The 15265-nt window shown below is 44.7% G+C and overlaps 1 pseudogene; it reads right to left on the bottom strand.

Moving 5' to 3' along the window:
- Window positions 1-38: 38 nt before the first annotated feature.
- LOC125174559 (mRNA turnover protein 4 homolog) lies at window positions 39-14536 on the bottom strand (annotated as a pseudogene).
- Window positions 14537-15265: the final 729 nt, after the last annotated feature.

The raw sequence follows: 15265 nt of genomic DNA, 5'->3' as shown, positions 1-15265 counted from the left end.
TGGCCTTAGGGCCCAGGAGTTATCCAGCCTCTTGTCCTCTAATTGCGGCGGGAGGCCTTGGAAATGCCGCGTAGGGCGGCTTGGGGGTTCAGGGAGGCAGGAATGAGGAAGCTGCTGAGCGGGCCAGGCCGTTTCCGTGCAGAGCGCTGTGAACGAAGGGCAAGAGTGTCCATAGGTAAACCAAGATGTTTCGAGCACTCGTTTTCGGGGCGACCTGGCCGAGGGGCCCCCGAGACCCTGGGAGAGAGTCCTGACGGCCTCCGGGCTTGGGGTGGTCTCCAAGACAGCGGTCTCTAAGCATTTTTGATCGATCGTTTTCCCTTAGCTGTAAACACTATGGGTCCACCATTCAAATGGTTATTTAAATGCTTTAATAACAGATTATGTACATTATTGAAATATGCAAAACGAAAAATATAAAGGATGAGGGATGAAATAAGCAAAGCTAGCTGTTAATTACAACTAAAGGATATTATCAATTATGTGATAAAATGAATATTTGTAGAGAACAATGCACTTGGTATTTGCCTTGTAAACAACGTTGAAGTATAATTTACATGCCGTGAGATTCAGCCATTTTAAGTGAGAAATGATTTTTAGTAAGTCTAACCAGTTGTTAAGCCTCATTTTTGTTTTTACACCAAACACTTACTACTTTGTGATTCAGGAAACTTTTAGGTTTAATTCTGAGTTTGTCAGTTCTTTGTTTTGTTTTGTTTTAAATGTTTATTATTTTTGAGGGTGGGGGAGGGGATAGAGAGAGGAAGACACAGAATCTGAAGCAGGCTCCAGGCTCTGAGCTGTCAGCACAGAGCCTAACTCACAGACTGGGAGATCATGACCTGAGCTGAAGTCGCCGCTTAAGGGACTGAGCCACCAGGCGTCCCAGTCAGTTCTTTGTTTTAAGGATGTGGTAGATGGAAAAATAACCCACGAGAATATGTGGGGCCAAATGGAAAAGGGAAATCCCTGGTTGCACTTACTAAATCATACTTATTTTTAAAGACTTTACAATGACTTTTTGACTTAAGGTTTTTATTAAAATTTCCATTTCCTGTTGTCCAAATTGTTCTTGCAAACTGGTTGGAATAGGTTGCAGTTTTATATTTAAAACTATGGGCCCAAAACATTTCATGAACTGAAACAGTCCATCTGAAATATTTTAAAATATGTTGGTAGATCCCCCCTACCCTAGCTTTTTTTTTTTTTTTTTTTTTTTTTTAATATTTCAAAGGGGGTGGGCAGAGGGAGAGAGGAGAGAATCTTAAGCAGGCTGTCATGACCCTGGGACCAAGACCTGAACAGAAATCAAGAGTCAGAGGTTCAACAGGCTAAACCACCCAGATGCCCCTCCTCCACTTTTAAAAATGGGAAGCTAGAGTTTTTTTTACAGATGCACACAGCATTTTTGGCAACATAAATCACATCCATATGGAAACACTCCAGATGTATTTTATTTTATTTTATTTTATTTTACTTTATTTTATTTTATTTTATTTTTTATTTTTTCCAAATGTATTTTAAAATGCAAGAGTTACTCAGTTCTGTGGGGTCGAGCCCTCCCCCCCCCCCCCCCCCCATCAGTCTCCCTGGTTTGGGATTCTCTGTCTCCCTCTCTCTCTGCCCCTCCCCCACTCACACTGTCTCTTTCTCAAAATAAGTACACATAAAAAAATAATGCAAGAGTTATATATAGTATATGCCTATATAATTTCTTTTGATTTTCATTTGCTCCCAATAAGAGCAGTTTTAAAGGATTTAATGGTTCATTTTTTCAGTGTTGCTACAGAACATGCTAGTGTTACCCAGTTGCCAGAGAGAAGGTTAAAAAAAATACATAATTCATCTTTAAGTTGACAGCATTTGCATTGCACAGAAGATTTTCAGCATCTTTCCCCATCTTAATACAATATATTGTAAGGAATATTCTAAGTATTCATTTTGACTTACTTGCTGTAGTGGTTTGACTATGGATAAAACATGAATTAATTTCCCCTGTGGTGCTAGTTCTGTGACCTTAGCCCAGAACTTGCCCTCCACCCCCTTTATTCAAGTCAAAATGATTCGTCAGAGGTTACACTGGGAGTTCTTCCATAAAACATTTTTTTTAACTTTTTATTTTGAAATAATTTCAAATTTACAAGAATAGTCACAAAAGTAATGAAAATACCTCCCTACCCCTTTGCTCAGATTCACCAAGTTGTTAACATTTTGCCACATTTGTACTCTCTCTCTCCAATTCAAATGGAATATTTCCCTGAACTTCTTTATGCTTTCTTTGATCTGTTACCTGCCCTTGGTTTTTCACCACACTGCCCCCCCCCCTTTTTAATACAGGCGAATTATTTTATAGAACGCTACCTAATTTGGGCTTGTCCGATGCTTGTAAAGATTAGATTTAGATTACACAGTCCTGGCTGGAGTACTGCATAAACTGTGCGGTGTTCTCAGAGGTTATAGTTCATCACTATCCTTATTTGTTACAATTATTTTTTTTAACTAATAGATTTTATTTTTTGGAGCAGTTTTACATTTAAAGCTAGATTGAACAGAAGTCGGATGCTCAACCGACTGAGCCACGCAGGTACCCCTACCAGGGAGTTGTATGGCAAACTTTCACATGATGAAGTTTAATTTTTGCTTCTTCAAACCTTCAGCCACATTTTCTAGACACCTTCTAATAGATTTGCTGACAAAGGAATAGGCATCATCATACAGTGGCAAGCAGAGCAAATATTTCCCTATGACATGCAGCTTTTTGTTTTTTGGCTGTTAAGGCAGCTTCTAAACATTGTCCTCAGTTATGAAACTTTGCAAAGACCTGGAGTGACCAAGTATCACATGACTTAAACATATTCTTGAAACACTTGTAGAGGTTTGCTTTTATGGCCTTCCTAAGGCAATGGTTCGTTCACACTGTCAATTGGCTAATATGATTTAGGGCAAGGTGAGTGGTTAATAAAATTAGCATAAAAGACATTTTCAAATACTCTTCGTGATGATTTTTTTTTTCCTAACTCCTTTAAGGGTCTGATCAGATTGTCATTGTTTTTGCAACATAATGTGGTGCTAAAAAAGAAAAAAAGTTCATACCACCAATGGAAGAGGAAGTTCTGACGTTATCTTATTCACTGTGTTAATAGTATTATCTTTAATTCCAGTTTATTTGCAAGAATCCATTCCTGAGTTCGTTAAAACTAGTTAGTTAGAGCTAGCAAGTGTAATCTGTACACACACTTAATGAGGCCAAGTAAACAGCTAGACATAGTCACAAACTTCAAAAGTGAGCAGGGGCGGGGCACCTGGGTGGCTCAGTCGGTTAAGCTCTGACTCTTGATGTCAGCTTGGGTCAAGATCCACAGTTCATGAGTCCCAGCCCTGCGTCAGGCTCTGCACAGACTGTGCGGAGCCTGCTTGGGATTCTGTCTCCCTATCTCTGCCCCTTCCCCACTTGCTCTCTCTCTCTCTCTCTCTCAAAATAAATTAAAAAAAAAAAAAAGTGAATGGAGGAAAGCATCACTGCACATTTCCACTCTGTGATACTCCCAGTCCACTTTCAGGTGGTCACACATCACTGGACGTGACACATGATCTTCTGATGTTTGGTCTAAGTGATGGTACTTGTGCTAGACCACATATCAAATAGTAGCGAAGCTTAATTTATTTCTTACTAAAAAGGCAAATCGAATTTCATCGGACCCCGGTAGGCCCTCTGTTCCAACACAAACCCCAGCTTAGAAACTGCTGCTCTAGAATCTTCCAGAAGAATGAGTTTACTTTAGACAGAGAGGATGATACAGGAACCTAGCTGAGCAGTGACTAGCTGAGCAACAGTGGAGCGAACTTTCAGAGCGTCCAAATACTAGCTCCAGGATGGGCAGGGAGGAATCTCAGCAGCCCTGCTCTGGAAGCTTCAGAATTGCCTTTCTCGTGAATGCTTTATCACCCTACTCCTTTCCTTATCCCAGCAGGCAGACAGTTACATAAGAAAATAACATTAAAACAAACGGTAGGGACACTCAACTGATTTGGTGGTGAAGGATATGGATTTTAGCAGGAGACCTGGGGTAAGAGGTGTTTAAGTGGAGGCTGGGTGTATAAGTAGCAGCCAGTGAGGAAAAGAAGAGGGAAGTGTTCCAAGCAAAGGGAACGCCATATTTGAAGCCTTGTGTTCAGTGTAGCTTGAGATAAGGGTACTGCCTGCATATTCCCTGCCCACATGGAGAAAAAGATACCAGTTGTATGTGATACCCTGGAGGACAGCCCTGCCTTTCCCGGCTGGTAACTAAGCATCCTTGAAACAGAATACTGGAACTGGGGAGCCTGGGTGGCTCAGTTGGTCGAGCACAGACTTCAGCTCAGATCATGATCTCACGGTTTTGTGGGTTCGAGCCCTGCACCCGGCTCTGTGCTGACAGCTCGGAGCCTGGAGCCTGCTTCGGATTCCGTGTCTCCCTCTCTCTCTGCCCCTCCCCCTCTTGTGCTCTGTCTCTCAAAAAATAAATAATTAAAAAAAAATTTTTTTAAGCAAAAAAGGAACACTGGAACGATTGGTTAAGAGTGTGAGTTCTGAAGCTCGCTTGACCTGGGTTGGTATCCCGGCTCCAACACTCTGGAACCTTGTGCAAGTTATTTCACCTTGTTTTCTTATGGGGACCATGAGAGTTTGCATGTCCTAGTGGTGCCGTGAGGATTCAGTGAATTAATGCATGTAGATTTTCGTTCAGTATCTGGCACATGGTGTTCAATAAATATTACTATTCCCCACCCCCAGCGCCCCCAAACCATTGCGATGATTGTTTTTTGTACGTCAGAAAGGCTCAAGGGGAAACTCTAGTTCTGCCAGAGAAAGCTAGAAGCATCACATGGCCCCAGTGATCAAAACTTCGTTCCCCAACCTCACCTGGGTTGAAATTTAAAACCTTCTGTGCTCGCTGTAAATCTTTGCCTCACCACTTCTCATTCTCGACAGACCAGACTTCAGCTTCCCACCACCGAAACCTCAAACTCATTTGGACCTGCAGCCATGCCTTTCTTTCCTCCTGTGGCTGGGAACACATTCTTCCTTCAGTCAAACAATTATCTGTAAGCAGCTATAGCTCTTATAGGTTCTATAGGTTCTTAAAGGTTCTAAAAGCAGCTCCTTTCTACATATGGCCTTCCACTGATTATCTTTCCCTTCCCCCATGACTTTATCTTCTCTTTGGTTCCTTCTCATCAACAGTGAAACATGCTCAAGTCTTTCCCATCTTAAACAAGGCACAGCCTTTACTCTCTCCAGAAGCTGTCCAGCATTCATAGCTACATTCATCCATACCCATCTGTATTTTCTCACTTCCCATGTATTCCTCAGCCCACTGAGTCTGGCTCTCTGTCCCCGCCATTGTGCTTAGCCTGTTCTCAGCAAGGTCACCAGCTAATTTCTAGCATTAAAATCCATTAAGTCTTTGGCGTCTGTCATGCTTGACTTCTTGATAGCAGTTCGTATATTTCGTTTCCTGTTCCCTTCCCCTTGGAGTCTCCTACTTTCACAGTTGTTTGCCTTTTCTTCTCTCTCTCTGCCCCTTCATGCTATTCTCCCTTGCAAACCCACTCCACTGCCTGTCCCTTAAATATTGGTGTCACTCACTGCTTTGTCTTAGCCTCCTCTCTTCTCCATTTAAAGTGATATCCCCTCAAGGTCTCCTCCCCTGCATGAGTTCATTAGCTGTCATTTACGCTGATGGCGCCTCAAATTGTCTTTGGCTTAGATCTCCCTTCTGATATCCAGATTTTACATCCACCAACGTATTGGAAGTACTCCCTGATGCAGTTTGAAGTGTTGGGGTTTGGAGCCGATGGCTGGCTAAGAAAAAATTCTCGAGAGGCCTTTGATGCAAAGAAGGTGGTTTTATTAAAGCAGGGAGACAGGACCCGTGTGCAGAAAGAGCTGCACTTGGGTTGTGAGGAGTGACTGATTATAAAAGATTTTCTTTCCTAGGGAGGGGAGGGTGACGTTCGGGCTTCAGGAAATTGAGTTTGTAGGTTTCTGGAAGTTTGGCTATTGATAAAATTGCTTTTTTTCCTTGTAAACCATTAAGTCAGATGTAAACTTACAGAGACTCCTGTCCTGCGTGCCTGTGATCTCAATCAGTGAACCTTTTTTTTCCCCTTTCCTTTGTTCTTGGGCGGCCTGAGGAATGTAACACAGATCCCACTGGGGGGGGGGGGGGGGAGGAGGGCGGGTTGTTAGTTCCTGCCTTGCCCTCAGGTTATCTTTGTTTCCCACTGCATTCCCCAGTTATTTTGCTCCCCATCTGGGGAGTCCAGTTCCAGGCCAAGGTCCTTTGTGTGATCTTTCAGTCCTGACCACGAGCAGTCACAAAGCTTTGCCTGGTGGGCGTCACGGGGGAAACTGCCCTCCCCATGCCAGACTTGGGGCACAGCTGTCCTGGGTATCATCTGAAACTGGCCCCCAATACCCAGAGGGCAGGGAGAGACTGAAGAAAGAGGCAGTTTTAATAAGCAAGGGGAATTTGTTTATTTATTATTATTTTTAATATGAAATTTATTGTCAAATTGGTTTCCATACAACACCCAGTGCTCATCCCAACAGGTGCCCTCCTCAATGCCCATCACCCACCTTCCCCGCCCTCCCACCCGCCATCAACCCTCAGTTTGTTCTCAGTTTTTAAGAGTCTCTTATGCTTTGGCTCCCTCCCTCTCTTAACTTTTTTTCTTTTTTTCCTTCCCCTCCCGCATGGTCTTCTGTTTAAGTTTCTCAGGATCCACGTAAAGTGAAAACCTATGGTACCTGCCTTTCTCTGTATGACTTATTTCACTTAGCATCACACTCTCCAGTTCCATCCACGTTGCTACAAAGGGCCATATTTCATTCTTTCTCATTGCCAAGTAGAATTCCATGCTGTATATAAACCACAATTTCTTTATCCATTCATCAGCTGATGGACATTTAGGCTCTTTCCAGAATTTGGCTATTGTTGAGAGTGCTGCTATGAACATTGGGGTACAAGTGCCCCTCTGCATCAGCACTCCTGTATCCCTTGGGTACATTCCTAGCAGTGCTATTGCTGGGTCATAGGGTAGATCTGTTTTCAATTTTTTGAGGAACCTCCACACTGTTTTCCAGAGTGGCCGCACCAGTTTGCATTCCCACCAACAGTGCAAGAGGGTTCCCTTTTTTCCACATCCTCGCCAGCATCCATAGTCTCCTGATTTGTTCATTTTAGCCACTCTGACTGGCGTGAGGTGGTATCTCAGTGTGGCTTTGACTTGTATATCCCTGATGAGGAGTGACGTTGAGCATCTTTTTACGTGCCTGTTGGCCATCTGGATGTCTTCTTTAGAGAAGTGTCTATTCATGTTTTCTGCCCATTTCTTCACTGGATTATTTGTTTTTCGGGTGTGGAGCTTGGTGAGCTCTTTATAGATTTTGGATACTAGCCCTTTGTCCGATACGTCACTTGCAAATATCTTCTCCCATTCCATCGGTTGCCTTTTAGTTTTGTTGATTGTTTCCTTGGCAGTGCAGAAGCTTTTTATCTTCATGAGGTCCCAATAGTTCATTTTAAGCAAGGTGGATTTACAAACGAGTCTTGTCTTGGACGGCAGCAAGATGAATGGATCCCCACACTCCCGCCCTGAAACCAAATCTTGATAAAGAGGCCCTAACTGGGTTCAGTCCCATATACCATGCGGGGGCTTTCAATAGTGTGTCACGATCTCAAGACTGTGTCCTTGGAGCAAGGCGAGCCAAACCCACATTCCAAGGAGCCTCTGAGAGGCCTGGTCCAGCTCACGGGTCAGTGGGTGGTCATGCCTTTTTGATGGCATTCTCTGATGACAGCAGGGCACTGCAGTCTGAGAGAGGGCGTTGCAGACAAAAACTCGGGGCGCCCCAGGACAGCCAGGCTCAGATACATATTTGTAATCCAGAAACCTCCAGGTGGATTCACTCCCTTTCCGCTCTCCCCAGTCTCTTTTGCTCGGAAGCCTCTGTCGGTGAGAGAGCTCTCCCACCCCGGGTGCTTCACCTACTCCACTTCCCTGAGCACTTCTGGGGGAAAAGGGAGCACAGCAAGCCGGTGCGCCTCTCTTGTTTGGCCTGGGGCAGGACATGAAGACAGCCTTGCTTTTTATTGCACTTGGGCTCTTGTCCTAGCTGACTCCCTGGACACTTGATTGCTTGACATCACTCAGCGGGCCCTTCCCATTTGAAAACCTGGAGTCCCTCCCCTGCTGAAGGAAACACAGCTTGCGAGCTTTTTGGATCTGTGGGTTTTTAGTTTTGATCAAGTTTAGAAAATTATCTACCATGACTTCTTCAAACATGTTTTTTTCCTTCCCGCCCTCTCTTTCTTCTCTTTCCAAATACACATATATTAGGTTGCTGGAAATTCTGGTGTAGCTCGCTGGGATCCTTTTCATTTCTTTTCTTTTCTTTTCTTTTTTCCCTCCCTGGCTTTAGTTTTGGGTAGTTTCTGTTGCGATGTGGTCCAGCGCACTGATCTTTTCTTCTGCAGTGTCTAATCTCTGTTAACCCTAATTCAGTATATTTTCCATCTCTGACGTTGTGTTTTTCATCTCTAGAAGTTTGACTTGGGTTTTTAAAAATAAATTTTGTTTTGTTTTTTAATTTCTTTTTTTTAGCATTTATTTATTATTGAGAGAGAGAGAGCAAGTGAGCGTAAGCATGGGAGGGGCAGAGAGAGGGGGAGATACAGAATCCGAAGCAGGCTCCAGGCTCTGAGCAAGCTGTCAGCACAGAGCCTGACGCGGGGCTCAAACTCATGAACTGCGAGATCATGACCTGAGCTGAAGTCGGACACTCAACCAACTGAGCCACCCAGGTGCCCCCAAAATAAATTATGTTTAATAAATAAGCTAAAAAATAAACTTATTATTTAATGAATAAGTTTAAAAATAAATTTTCATGTCTCTCTTTAACATGCTAATGCTTTCCTCTACCTTCTTGAACATATGAAATATGATTTCAGTAACTGTTTTAATGTTCTGAGTTGCTAATTCTATTTATTGTTTCTATTGACTTCTTTTCCTTCTCATTCTGTGTTGTATTTGTCTGCCTCTTTGCATGCCTGGCGATTTTTGATTGGATGACAGACACTGTAAATATTACATTATTGGGTATTGGAAATTTCTGTATGCCTATAAATATGCTTCAGTTTCATTCTGGGATGTAGTTAAGTTACTTGGAAATAGTTTTGTCCTCTTGAGGCTTGCTTTTGTTAGGTGGTACCAGAGAAGTGTTATTTAAAAACAATTTAAAAAAAAATTTTTTTTTTTCAACATTTATTTATTTTTGGGACAGAGAGAGACAGAGCATGAACGGGGGAGGGGCAGAGAGAGAGGGAGACACAGAATCGGAAACAGGCTCCAGGCTCTGAGCCATCAGCCCAGAGCCTGACGCGGGGCTCGAACTCACGGGCCCGTGAGATCGTGACCTGGCTGAAGTCGGACGCTTAACCGACTGCGCCACCCAAGTGCCCCAAAAACAATTTTTTTTAATGTTTATTTATTTTTGAGAGAGAGAGAGTGTGTGCGTGTGTGCACGCATGAGTCAGAGAGAGGCAAAGAGAGAGGGAGACACAGAATTTGAAGCAGGCTCCAGGCTCCGAGCTGTCAGCACAGAGCCCGATGCGGGGCCTGAACTCACGGACCGCAAGATCATGACGTGAGCCGAAGTTGGAGGCTTAACCAACTGAACCACCCAGGCGCCCCCAAGGAAGTGTTTAATGTGGGGCTAAATTTGCCCCACTCATATTCTCTTGAGTACTCTTCCCAATGCCCCATGAATTATGAGGCTTTCCACTCTGGCCGGTGAACTATTCCCATCCTGTTGGGTTGGTCATCTTTGTTTTTTGGGGGGTGGTTCTTTCCCTCGCTTCCAGTTTCCTCACAATACATGCTCTGATCACTTCATGTGACCAGATACCTCGGGGGACCCTTTGCAGACCTCCAGAGCTTTCTCTGGGCATGGCATTGTCCTCTCTGGCACTCTGCCCTGTCAGATCCAACTGTCTCAGCTTGCTTGGGCTCCGTATTCTCAATTCACAAGACTCTGGGTTCCTCCCTCCTGTGCCGAGGGCTGGAAATTATCTCCAGGAAGTCAGCTTGGGCAATTACAGAGCTTATCTTGTTTGTTTTTCCTTTCTCAGCAGTGCCGTCTTGAGCTGCCTATTATTATCTAACAACTATCTATCTAAAATATATTTTGTCTTTTTGCGTATTGATAATTTAAGTCAGGAGAGTGAATCGGGCCTGCGTTATTCCACGCTAGCCAGAAACAGAAGCCCCATTGTTGTACTATTTTTTTTTTTTTAAGTTTATTTATTTTGAGAGAGAGACGGAGCATGGGCGTGGGGGAGGGGCAGAGAGAGAGAATCCTAAGCAGGCTTCACACTGTCAGCAGAGAGCCGGAGTGGGGCTCGAACCCCTGAACTATGAGATCATGGCCAGAGCCAGATGCTTAACCGACTGAGCCACCCAGGTGTCCCAGATGGTACTATTTTTTAGATACTTTCTCCTTTCCATTTTTTCTGCTTTTTTCCTTTGTAGTAGAATGCGGTACTTCCCTGATTCGCCCTTGATGTCTCTTAATCTGTTCTCTCTAGTTTTTAGGTCTTTGTATTTTCGCTCTTGATTCTGATTTCCTTGACCTCTAATGAAAATTTTATTTCTGCAATTATGTGTTTAATTTTCAAAAGTATTTCCTTATTCTTATTGTTCTTTTTTTAAAAAAATAACATCCTGTCTTTGTTTTATGGATACTCTACCATGTCAAGTCTTTTAGAATTTGTGTTTTTGTGACATTCTCTTCTTTCCAACTTTCTAATTCTCCGAGAGTCAATTTGTTCTGTTTGCTTATTTTTTTTTGTCTTTCTCCCTTATGCTGCTAGTTTTTCTCACTGTCTGGTGGTTTTTAGGTGTCCGTTTATATTTAAAAAGACCAAAGGCTGGGGAGCCACGGTTAAGCATCCGACTTCAGCATGGGTCATGATCTCACCACTTGGGAGTTTGAGTCCCGCATCGGGCCCTGTACTGACAGCTCAGAGCCTGGAGCCTGCTTCACATACTGTGTCTCCCTCTTTCTCTGCCCCTCTCCCGTTCTGTCTCTTTCTCTCAAAAGTAAATAAACATTAAAAAAAATTTTTTTAAAGGCCAAAGGCTATTTTCTCCTTTTCAAAAGCCCCACAAACCTGATGCTTGTGCACCGTAACTGATGTCTTATTTAGCAGGATAAATTGTGTGTCCGAGGCAATAAAAGGTCATCAACCCCAATAGTAGGCTCTTCTCAGTACAACTGCTGAGACCACAAAATTGTGAGCTGGAGGCACAAAGGAAGCAGTGGTGAGACATGTGTACCCATCTGTTTCTTATCTGATTTCGATCACTCGAAAAGCTTATTTGCTGCTTCAGGAATGAAACAAAATAAAACTCCGTCTCAAGCAGTGACTCTTCATTTTCCAGTTTTAGACCTGGACCCGACTTTGTCGTTCGACCTTGCAGGTACTAATGCTGTGGGAGATCAATCCATGACACCTGGGATCCCCTTTACTTGTCTGTGTACGTCAGGCAGCATTTTCTGGTGGCAAGTACCTGGACCTCTATTGGACGTGCGCCAGAAGTTCTTAGGAATGACGTGTGGGGGTATAAATACCCCAGTTCCCTCACCCCTTGGCCAGTCCATTTCTGAGGAACGTGCTCTACGCCAGTTCCTTAAGCTTCGCCGCGGGATGAAGATTTACTCACCCACCTTGAGAGCTGCCTTATTGGCAGTTTTCCCTTCCGGGTATCACTTCCCCTCCCATTCTGGTGCTGTCCTGCACCCCCCCAGAAAAACTACGTGATCTCAACGGTCATCTCAGGATCTTCTTGGTTGTGAGGGGGTGGGGTGGTTATCCAACTAAGGTCAATGGGAATATGGGCCGAAGGCTGACACCCTTCCCACACCTCTTTACACCAAAAGCCCTACTCTCCTCTCTCTAAAAGTTCATTAGGAGATATTGATCAAGAGGAACAAATTCCCACTCTTGTGCTTCTTAGAATGTGTTCGATCTGGCTTGTGGCAGGACGAATTCGGACACCCAGAACCTGCAGAGTTGTCTCTTAGACTGTTAAACCACAACAAACACAGATCTTCAAGACTAGTTGAAATGTAGGCTCCCGCTGTCACAAAGAATCCCTTCTGCTGATGATGGGGTTTAATATCTGTTTATCTCTACCATAACAAGGTACTTTTCTACTCCTGAAAAGCCAGAAAGCCACAGTAACACAAAAACCTGCACATTTTATACTCGATTAGCAAAGTAGGTATATTTTCAGGCAGTGATTCTCAAAGTTTGGTGTGCAGCAAGATTACCTGAGGGCTTACTAAAACACAGATTAGACTACTGGGCCTCACCCCAAGAGTCCCTGATCCAGCAGATCTGGGTGGGACCAGAGAGTCTGTGCTTCTCGTAAGTTTCCGGGGGATTGTTCTTGTCCAGGGAACACACTTCCGGAACAATTGCTGTAGGGCATTGATGTTCTTCTTCCCCTAGCTTAGACGATTATATTTTACAGTCTGTTCTCTTCAAGGGATCTTCTAATACGATCTATGTAGTTTTCCATATCATTATATTGAAGCTAGTAGATTGTCAAGGTAATTTATTAGTGATGATAGGATATTTAGAGTTTTCTACCTATATGGTCATCTTTGGGCTAGCATACTCTACATTGGCTGCTCTTTGAACCTAGTGAAATATTAACTTAATTCATTTAGTTTTGAGTTTTCATGTTCATTTTTTGTTGTGGAACAGTTTTTATATCCACTCAGAGTTGCAGCAGTGGCTTTACTCTTGTTTCTGTAAAAGCTTCCTGTCTTCTGTAAGACTCTTACATCCGTGGGGATGCCTGGGTGGTTTGGTTGGTTAAGCATCCAACTCTTTTTTTTTTTTTTAATTTATTAAATATTTATTTATTTTTGAGAGAGAGAGACAGAGTGTGAGCAAGGGAGGGGCAGAGAGAGAGGGAGACACAGAATCCGAAGCGGGCTCCAGGCTCTGAGCTGTCGGCACAGAGCCCAACATGGGGCTTGAACTCACGAACCGTGAGATCCTGACCTGAGCCAAAGTCGGATGCTTAACCGACTGAGCCACCCAGGTGTCCCAGCATCCGACTCTTGATTTCGGCTCAGGTCATGAGCTCATGGCTGTGGGATACAGCCCCGTGTCAGGCTCTGCACTGAGCATGGTGTCTGCTTGGGATTCTGTCTCCCTCTCCCTCCGGCCCTCCTCTGCTCACATTTCTCTCTCTCTCAAAATACATAAGTAAACATTAAAAAAAAAAAAAAGACTCTTGGCCCTGGCTTGGGAGGGAAGAAGGGGGGGATGGTAAGGAGTGTGGGGAGGAGGGAGAGAAAGCAAGGGGTAGAGGGGGCAGCCAGGGTTCCTGTATTTCTGGGCAAACGCAAACCCTCTTTTCCAGTAGGGTGGCAGCGTGGAGGGCCCAGGTAGAGAAGTGATGACCGTCACGTCCCCGGCCACCACGCAGGAGCCCAGTGCTGGAAGCTGGCTCCAAGTACACAGAGGGGAATCTTGGGAATCCAAACAAAAGCCCAAAGCCAAGGCCTTTATTCTAAGAAAAGTCCTCTTTGCTGTCCAAAGGGAGCCACCCTGCACTTTTATTTCTTGTAGAATAACAATCTGTCCCTCGCCCTCCTTTGTCTGCATTCACAGCAAAATAAACAGTGAGACAGCTGCTCCCCCAGCGGGGCAGTGGTTCCCTGCGTCCCGGCCTCAAGCACCTGTCAGCCATAGTCTTACCCCCTCTGATTCTTCTGATTCTCCTGCCAGCTGGGACGCGCTCTCAGCCAAGTCCTCTCCCGTCCGCTGGAACCTCCTGGACTGCACATCCTACGTGTATTTGATGGTTACCTTGAATTCAGCCATCTCGCACTCAAAAAGCTTCAGCACGCGGGCCTTATCTGGGGTCAGCGCGTCGCCCTCCTGGCACACCTTGGACAGGCCCGGTTGCCTCCTCTGTGGCTCCATGGGGGGGGAGGGGCTTGCTTCAGCCCCCCCCCCCCCCCCCCCACGGGTCCAGGGTCACGGTGAAAGTTGCTTTGCTTCCAGCTCTGGCGAAGTCCATTTCCCTGTGTCTCCTGAACCACTTTCACCTCGTCCTGCGGTAGGTGAAAAGGAGACAGACGTCACCCCTGAACCTCTGGCTGACCTGACGCAGGGTGTCTTTGTACTGGTCAGATGGCCTTCGTACCAAGGCAGCCATCATCACTTGTGTTTTTGCCAAAGCACGTCTGGCTATGTTGCCTGGAATTCTGGATATCCTTCCGCTGGCTGGATCCCTGGAGACCAGCCACGGAGACGCTGAAAAGGTACTGGTACATGTCCATACATTTCCAAAGCTCTCCTGTCAGGTTCTAGTTCAGTTCTAAGCCTTTCTTGGCAGTTTTGGTGAAGGAAGCTTTCTTGTCGTGCTTGGATCTGGGCATCGCACCGCAGGCAGAGGCAGCGGAAGGTGGTCCACGTCATTTAACTTCATTTAACTTAATTTTTAAAAAAAATTAAAAAGATTTTGTTTTTAAGGAATCTCTACAGCCAGTGTGGGGCTCAAACTTACAACCCCCAAGATCAAGAGTTGTGTGCTCCCCCAACGGAGCCAAGAAGGTGCCCCCTCATTTAATTTAATTTAATAATTTAATTTAATTTTTGTTTAATTAAATTTACAACATTTAATTTTATTTTGGGGACAGAGAGAGACAGAGCATGAACGGGGGAGGGGCAGAGAGAGAGGGAGACACAGAATCGGAAACAGGCTCCAGGCTCCGAGCCATCAGCCCAGAGCCCGACGCGGGGCTCGAACTCACGGACCGCGAGATCGTGACCTGGCTGAAGTCGGAGGCTTAACCGACTGTGCCACCCAGGCGCCCCTACAACATTTAATTTTAAACACCAAGGAGCAGTCTCATTCTTTTCAGATGTAACACTTAATTAGCACATCCGAATGTTTTGCGCATACGGTGGAGATTCGTTTCCAGTCTTTTCAGGACACTTTTTACACACGTAAAGTGACAGGCTTTGAAGCCAAAGCTCTGATCTCTTCCTTAATCCTGATGCATTTGCGTTGTATTTCCAGAATAAAGACGGAGGTCCCCTGAGGAGTTTCTGGGAAGTTCTGGGGACACTGATGCCAGGCAAGGACAGAGAGAGGAAAAGGGAACCATGTCAGCTAAGTGGCCAAGCAGTCG

This window comes from Prionailurus viverrinus, chromosome C2 (genome assembly GCF_022837055.1).
Source record: "Prionailurus viverrinus isolate Anna chromosome C2, UM_Priviv_1.0, whole genome shotgun sequence".
NCBI lineage: Eukaryota > Metazoa > Chordata > Mammalia > Carnivora > Felidae > Prionailurus > Prionailurus viverrinus.
The sequence above is the reverse complement of the archived record's forward strand: the minus strand, read 5'-3'. Positions and strand labels throughout refer to the sequence as shown.